Here is an 8,646-nt window from a genome sequence, read left to right as displayed (position 1 = left end):
TCTCTCTCTCTCTCTCTCTCCAAAACACAAAGCAACACACACAGACACGCGCGCGCGCGCACACACACACACCCACACCCACACCACACACCCTTCCTACTCTGCCAACAGACTAACTTCGCCAGTCCCCAGGGACAGCCCTATTGTAAACCGTCCCTGCGGAGGAAGAATGTTCTTAGTATTTCAGGGCATTCTCATCCAGGGCCGTGCCCTTCCTCTCGAGTCTGGTTTTAGAAAGTGGGTGAGTGTAGAAATAAGAATCCAGCGGTCTTGCGAGGCACACCGGCCCAGAACCAGAGCCAAGTGCCTCTGCGGGAACCTACAGCGTTAGGAATAATTTCCTAGATAAGGAGAAACGCACTGAGCGGCTTTCAGCTTACACCTACTTTGCTCTAGGATCTGGTCCTGGGCTCTCCTGGGTTGAGTGCAGAAGCTAGGCCCCTGGGCTCCTGCCTCGCCTTGCCACCACTGGGTGGTGAGGAGCAGGGCGTGTGCTACTTGCTTGTCAGCTTCAGGGGCCTCTGTAACAGGGTTCATCTTTCCTGGTACAGTTTGTGGTTTTGCTTGGTCGAAGTTTTTCAGTTGTGGCCAATATTACTAAAGTCTGTTTCGGAGCCTCCTTCTTGACTCTAAAAAGCTCTTTGGAAGAAATTTCTGGAAGATATTTAGAGATGACTGAAGTGTCTCCTAACTGGCAATCACACCCTTCCCCGATACTTATTTTATTTGTGGTTTGGGGTTAAATGCAGCTATTGGTGACACAGCCCATTCCCTAGCACTGGGGTTTCCCCTGTTCCCAGGGGAAGTCCTGGAAAGGATGAGAGATTCCAAAGGGATAAACAGAATTAGGGAATTCTCTATGTGCCACCACGTGACAGTCTTGGCAGAAGTCAGGAAAATCCAACTTGGATCAGCTCTCTTTTCTCCAGGGTCCCTGAATCTTCAGTTCTGGCTCTTCAAAAGCAGTTCTTCCAAAACTTCCCACATGCCTCCCAGGTCATCGCAGCTGTGGAGGAAATCTCAGGGAAAATGCAACTAAATTTAGAATATTCCTACTCACTGACTCTTCAGCTGGGGCACGAGTCTTAGAATGTTCAGTTTGGGTAGAGCCTGGGGAATTCAGAGATGAGCAATCAGTTTCTTCTTTCAGAGAGCGCCAAGATTTCTGAGGATATTGTAGACAATTCCCCGAGGTTGCTGAGCAGTACAAGAATGTTGGACAGGGGCTTTTACCGCCTGGTAGCGGGGCAACAATCTGATTCTCAGAGGAAGCAACATTTGATAAGAACTCAACAAATAATCACTGCAATTCTTGAATCTGCAAAACTATTATAATCTTTTAGGAAGGTATATAGGTGCTCACTGCGTCTGAGTGCTTTTTAAAAAGTGATTGTGTGCATGTGCAGCTTCCGTGTGCATGGGTGCCAGAGCACATACGTGGCACTGTGAGAACAGTTTTCAGGAGTCAGTTCATTGGTGTGGGATTTGGGGATTGAACTCAGGTCATTAGGCTTGCACAACAGCACCTTTACCCTCAAAAACCCCATTAACCCAAATATCACATTCCCTTTGTGCAGGGTTCAGAAAACAGCAACTAACACAATAAATAATTATCTACAAATGCATGGACCAAGGAATAAACATTTTTCATGTATTTCTTTCTAATCCTAGACACATGATAATATTGATTTTTTAAAATTGACGGTTTTCTTTTTTTGTTCTGCAGTACTCATTCTCTTCCCGCCCCTTGCTGTTTTTGAGATGCCAGGATTAAATGGGATTGAACCCAGGGCTTCCCGCATGCTAGGTAAGCCCTCTACTACTGAATTATATCTCTGGCCCACTTTTGCTTTTTCTGTGTTGCTCTTTATCAAAAGCATTGTGTTCACTCACTCACTCCCCCTCCCCCTTTTCATTCCTTCAGTGACTGTTTTCTTCAGTCTGCTAGCAAGACTGTAGGATTCTGGAGCTTTCGTGGGCACAGCCCCACAAAGATGCTGAGGGCACATGATGAACAGAGCTAGCAGGATAGACACTGTAACAAGTGCTCACTCACTCTCCAAGAAGCTTCCTAGCTGCTCAGTGAACCAAAGATCCATGAAGCTTCTAGTGCTGAAGCTGGGTATGGTGAGTCATGTTTGTAATTCTAGCACTTGGGAGGCAAAAGGATTGTGCATTTGAGGCCAGCCTGGTCTATACCGTGAGACTGTCAAAAAAAAAAAAAAAAAGAACATCAAAACCAAAACCTTTCTCTCCAGGAAAAATGAGCCTAGCCAAGTTCTCTCTGCAGGAAATGGCTATGCCTTGTTAACCACATGGACAAAGCAAAACCAACCCTTCTTCCCTACTAACGGGTAACTGGAGCAGAGACCAGCTCTGTAGGCTGTACAGATTTCTATGTGGTACAGGGCACAGCACGGAATGTACCTCACAGAAGGAAATAGTGTAACTTCCAGGAGCTATGAACACTCTACCCCATCATTATCTCAGACAGATTGGTCCTAGCCACAGAGAGAGCAGGCACTGGAGGGACAAGGGCTGGATGCAGTGTGGTCCCTGGAATAAAGAAGTAACTTACAAGTTGTCCACCAGGCACCTTCCAGTGTGCAGGATGCTACCAGCCTGAGTTGCTTTACTGGCAATGCAACACTAGAGATTCTTCCTCCTTCTCCACGAGGCACAGCAATAAAACCCCAATACCACTGCTCAGTTTCTCTTCCACGGGGGTGGGGGGGGGGAGAACTATTTCTGGGAAGTAGCCACTCAGCCAGGGATTAGGTTTCTAGCACCTCTTGCATCCCACTGGGACTATGTGACTCATCATCTATGGAAGGAGACTGCAAGTCAGGTGAATTGTTTCCATATTCAGGCAGCAGAGGGGATGTCCCCACATTTCTTCTTTACCTCTGCCAGGACTCCAAGGCTCTTGGGGTAGAAGAGCCACAGCTGGGAAGAGCCTTGATCCCCAAATCAATATAAGGAAGAAAATTACTTGTTGACCAAGAACCCATCACTGGGCAAGTTGGGGGTGGGGGGCGTGGGGTAAAAAGACCGAAGAATTAGGGGGGTTATTTGCTGCAACATACCTTGAGTAAATAGAGTGACATTCTTTTAAGTGCTAGTATTTTGGGCAGCACAAGGTCATTGGCCAATCTGTCCTAGATACTTATGGGGTGAAGTGTTCATAGGTCCTGGAAATTACACTGTTTCTTTGTGTGTAGTATCTTTGTACCCTGTTTCATGAAGAAATCTGTACAGCCTAGTCTACATTCTGTCTTTCTACCCAGATACTAGGTAAGCATAAATCATACCTGAAGAAGCTTTATTGGTCAATTTCAATGCCCTTGGAGGAGTCATAGCAGTCAATCCTGCAGGCTCAGAACTCTTCAGTTACACTGATCTGGTCAAAACATTTGGGGGGGGGGGGGGGGCTGGCAAAACAAAAAGGAAGAGAAACTGATTTAAATCGATATGACTATACTAGTGTACCCAAAATAGTGAGAGCTGAATATTTAAGTTATTTCTATTATACCATCATAAGTAATAAATCACATAATATATAAAAGGATCAATTTTGAACAAACATCTTTGTTCACATGCTTGCTTTATATGGATTTCTACAAGGAAATGCATCTTTTGTTGTGAATTTGCTTATGTGGATCTTAAAGGACCAGTAGCCAACAGGCACTTTGGGGTGGTGGTGTAGATAGGAGGAAAAGCCAGGTGTTGGTATGGGTTCAGGAATGTCCCCAGTGGTATGGGGAAAATGCAAAGACCTTAAAGCTCAGAGTCCTGACACTGGCGCCTTTGTCAACCTCTGTTTAGGAAGTGGGAGCTTGTGTCTAAGAAGCCACTGAAGAATGTAAACAGGAAGTGAGCAGCTCTCCTTCTTAGCCCTAAGGCTCTATCTAGGTACATCCCCACAGCCTGTCAGCCATTTCATTGTGGGTAAAATGGGGGTGGATTTATTCATCGTATGTGCAGGAAAATACTGAGCCATCTAATGAACATGAAGTTTCAGCAGGTCCCACCTCTTCTGTGTGATCTACTTTGCATGAGAAGTAGCTTAGGAAAAACCAGGTTGGGCTCTTGGCCACTACTAAAGGTGAGTGGAGGCTTCATTCAGCCAAGGCTGCATAGGTTATCTCTGTCTTAAAGTGGCAGCATTCAAAAGACTAGTGTTTTATTGTTTTGTTTTCCTATAGAATTCCCCCCCTTTAAAAATATTTATTTTTAATCTGTATGTATCTGTGCCATTGTGAGTGTATGCCATACACTCTGCACAGGCCAGAAGAGGATGTTGGATCCCCTGGAACTGGAGTTACTTGATGTTTGTGCTGGGAAGTGAACTGCTGTTCTCTCAAAGAGCAACAATTTCTATGAACTCCTGAGTCCTATTGCCACTCTTCCAGAAGTCCTCTTAGTTCAGGGTTGGAAATCACTTCTCCCATCTCTAGAAAAGATGCAAATTCAAATGAATATACTCTATCAAATATTTACTGAGCGATGTATCAATTCCCACAGTGATTTGGCTCCTGGAAGTGACCAAGACAGAAAATCTCTGACCCAGAGCTATGTTAGACAATTTTATGTCAACTTGACAGAAACCAGTGTCTTCTGAAAGGAGGGAATCTCAACTAAAACAATGTCTCCATAAAAATCAGGCTGTAGGCAAGCCTATAGGGAATTTTCTTAATTATTGATTATTGGGGGATGGCTAATGTGGATGGCGCCCTCCCTGGGCTGATGGTCCTTGGTACTATAAAAAAAGTAGGCTGAGAAAACCAGAGGGAGCAAGCCAATAAGCTATGCTCCTCCATGGCCTCTGCATCAGCTCCTGATTCCAGATTCCTGCCCTGATGTCCTCCTGTGATGAATGATGGTGTGGATGCATAAGCCAAATAAACTCTTTCTTCCCCAAATTGCTTTTAATCACGGTGTTTTATCACAGTAATACTGACCCTCCAACTAAGACATGAGCCTTGTCTAGTGAAAAAGAAAAAATGAAGTGAAAATTAAGACGACAACTTAAATTTGTGAGCTGCAATGAGTAACCTAATGGAAAAAATAAGATTCTATGAGAAGACTAGATGGGACCTGTCTTAGATAGAAGGTCAGAGAAGGCTGCCATGAGTTGGGGATATTGGAACCCAGATTTAAAGGAGGAAGAGGGACTAGGGTTTCAGGCATGGGGAAGGGAGGGAGTCGAGGTGGGGGGAATGTTGGTCTGATAGCAGAACTGAAAACCACCACTGCATCTGAAGCACACTGAATAAGGGGAGGTGACTTGACATGAGCCTTAGAAAGGCAGTGTTTACAAGGACCTGTTAAAATATCTTGCTGGCAACGGAAAAACAAAAGAAACAAAATAACCAGCTACCAACTAGGGCAGACTCTGCAGATTAAGACAAACGTGGGAGTGAATCATATTTTCTCTTGCTGCTTATTATCTGTGAGATCTTGAATATGTTACCCAGCCTCCCAAGGCCCAGTTTTCTTGTCTGGAAAGAGGCTTGATAGCAGACACCTACCTCCTAGGGATTTTATGAATATAAATAAGAAAATACATGTAAATACTTAGCAGAGTTCCCAGCACTTAATAACTACTCCGATCAAGTTAGATATGGATTTTCCTAACAGGTGGAGCATAGGAGATGGCCAGGCAGACCCATGTTGTGCCTACCTCTGTGGCATGATGGCATTGTGCCATGGGTGAATCTCTGCTGTATCGTATCATTTTCTTCACTCGTGACTTGAATTTCAAATTCCTACCCTGGAGGAGTTTGGTGATGATGTGGATTATGAAGGGGTCATGATAGGGATCAGGTGACTTATATGCAGCCGTCCTGAAGGAGGAGTTGACCTTTTAAGTCTTTTGAGAAATCTTTTAAAATATTTTGGCTGTTTAAAAATAGTTTCCTGAATATTATCATTCTCTTTAAAAAGTTTATTTATTTTTTTATCTATACAGGTGTTTGGCTGCATGTATACCTCTACATCACATGATGTACCCACGGAGGCTAGAAAAGGGCTTTGGATCCCTGGGATTAGAGTTACAGAGGGGTGTGAACCACCCTGTAGCAGGTCCTCTGGAAGAATAACCAGTGCTCTTAACAACTGAGCCATCTTTCCACCCCGCTTTCCAATTTTGTCCAAATCCCAGAACGTTGGGACACAGTATGGCTGCCAACTGCAAATGTAGACATTTTCCTTTAGTTAAACAGCATTACTGGAAGAAACGGGGCGGGGCGACAGAGGGACCTGCATCGGAGGGAATCAGTTAACTAGAGGTATGGCTACTCTTTGTTAATTAGTGAAACCGTAATGTGTCTGTCGATGATTCAGACTCAGAAAGTGACTTCTTGGAAAGTCAGTGGCCCAAACCTTGCTTTTGTTGCTTGTGTTTTGGTTTCCAATTTTTCTGATTTTAAAAATTATTTCTTCTTATTATTATTTGTTAAATATTTGTTTATTGACTACATCCAGGTTGCAGCCCTTCTCCCTCATCGCCTCCCAATCCGACCCTCACAAGCTCCCCCCACCCCTCTGTTGCCCCTTCCCCTCAGAGAAGGGCAAGTCCCCCTTGGGTACCAGTTCGCCCTGGGACTTGACAACAGGCCTAAGTGCATACTCTCCCACTGAGGCCCGACGCAGGGAAGCCCGGCCAGGCAGTCCAGGTAGGGAAAAAGGATCCAATGGCAGTCAACAGAGTCAGAGAATTGCAGCGGGGGCCCAAACCTCTTAATCTGACTCCTCAAAAGGAGCCCTCAAGGCTGAGTTTCCAGTCTGTCCTATTGGCTGGAAACTGGGTATTGTATGAGAAGATCACAAGCTCCTCATGGGAAAGGGGAGGCTCTTGTCTTCTAGTTAATGCTGTGGCGCTCTCTGGTGGCCACGGAGTGAATAGCTCCTTAGTCGAATTTGAGTAATCTTGAGTGGCTCAAGCAGAGAAGAGTTTGTATTGCAAAGATGCAATGTGGAACTGGGAAAAGGGCCTACTTGGCTCAACACAGACAGATACTGATGATGTAGGTTTTCACCCTGCCTTGTGTTATGTAAAATTTCTTAGAGTAGTTGGGGGAAGGAATGGTGTATTCTCCACGTGCCTTTTTAAAAAGGCGAACACAGATTGAACTGTATTTGGTTCCGGATATGTCCAAACTCAGTTTTGCCATAGAGTTCAACCAGTTTTATTGATGAACATAGATTCTCTGACAATCAACAACCTAGCTACTGAAGGCTGTGGTGGTTGGTAGTCAGTGGGGCACTGCTGAGGGTCATGTTATACAAGAACCAAAGAGTAATTCTGTGTGTCTCTTGCTAAAAGTTCACAGAACGATTTTAGGTTTTGTTTGGTTTGCTTTGTTTTGGTTTTTGATTTTTTGGTTTTGTTTGTTTGTTTGAGACACTGAATAATTTTATAGTTCACAATGGAATGTCCCGTTTTATAGAATTATTTCAAGAGGTATTTTAGGGAAGGGTTCTGCAGTGGAACTCATGCTTATCATGCTTAGGACCCTGGATTCAATCCCAGCATAAGAAAAAGATCATTTTATGTTGATAAGTGTTGTAATTATACTAAAAATCCGATGTACCTTGTATGTATTTTTAAATATATTTGAGAATTTTATATATGCATACAGTGTACCTTGATCATAACACCCCCAATTTTCTCCCTAAACCCTCTCCTTCATGTCCTCTTTTTAAATTTTTTTCTTTAAAGAAATAACACACTGAGTTCAATTTGTTTTTATGTTTAAGAATTTTTTTTCATACAATATATTCTGACCCCACTTTTCCCCTCCCACAACACCTCCCAGATCCTCCTTTCTTCTTACCCAATTCCATTTACTTTCTCTAGAAAACAAGCAAAAAACTAAAACCCCCTAAAACAAACACCAAATGCTCCCCAACAAAACCACAAAACTTTGAATTAAAATATATCGCAAAAGACCCATAAAACAAAAAAAAGAAAGAAAAAAGAAAAAGTCCAGACAAAGCAGTTATGAGACAAAAAGCCTACAAAGCTATCATCTAGTTTGTTTTGTACTGGTCAGTTACTCCTGGGCATAGGACCTACCCTGAAATTTGGTTAATATACTCAGTGAGACTCCATTGAAGAAAACTAATTTTTCCTTTGCACGTGGTATCATTTATAAGTAACTTCCTGGTTTATTTCCCCCTTCTCAGTGCTGGGACTCCTGCATGAACCTGTCCAGGCCCTGAGCATACAGCCACAGCTCTCTGTGAGTTCATATGTGCGTGAACCCTACTGTGTGCCGAGAGGACTGCTTCACTGAAGTCATCCCCTCTAGCCCTTACAATCTTTCCTCCTGCACCAGAAGAGGGCATCAGATTCGTTACACATGGTTGTGAGCCACCGTGTGGTTGCTGGGATTTGAACTCAGGACCTTCAGTCAGTGCTCTTACCCACTGAGCCAGCTCTCCAGCCCCAAGACACCTCATCTAGAACTAAGTGCTCCAAAGTGTCTCACTCTCTGCACGCGGTCTTTGTGGGTCTCTGTCTTGGTTCCAGTCTACTGCAGACAGAAGCTTCTCTGTGGTCCGCTGAGGGAGGTGCTGATCTAGGAGTTTACCAGAGTATTGTTAGGAGTCATCTTATTGTCGTCTTCCTTTAGCAGACCA

The 8,646-nt window shown here is 44.0% G+C and overlaps 1 long non-coding RNA gene across 1 annotated transcript; it reads left to right on the top strand.

Annotated features, from left to right (window-relative positions):
• Nucleotides 1-154: 154 nt before the first annotated feature.
• On the top strand, nucleotides 155-8,356 carry LOC116093360. The gene is made up of 5 exons (XR_004119688.1): nucleotides 155-241; nucleotides 1,727-1,807; nucleotides 1,925-2,127; nucleotides 5,972-6,290; nucleotides 8,191-8,356. It is a non-coding gene; the product is annotated as an uncharacterized LOC116093360 (long non-coding RNA).
• The last annotated feature ends 290 nt before the right edge of the window (nucleotides 8,357-8,646 follow it).

Source organism: Mastomys coucha, unplaced genomic scaffold (assembly GCF_008632895.1).
Source record: "Mastomys coucha isolate ucsf_1 unplaced genomic scaffold, UCSF_Mcou_1 pScaffold16, whole genome shotgun sequence".
In the NCBI taxonomy this organism is placed as follows: Eukaryota; Metazoa; Chordata; class Mammalia; order Rodentia; family Muridae; genus Mastomys; species Mastomys coucha.
The sequence above is the reverse complement of the archived record's forward strand: the minus strand, read 5'-3'. Positions and strand labels throughout refer to the sequence as shown.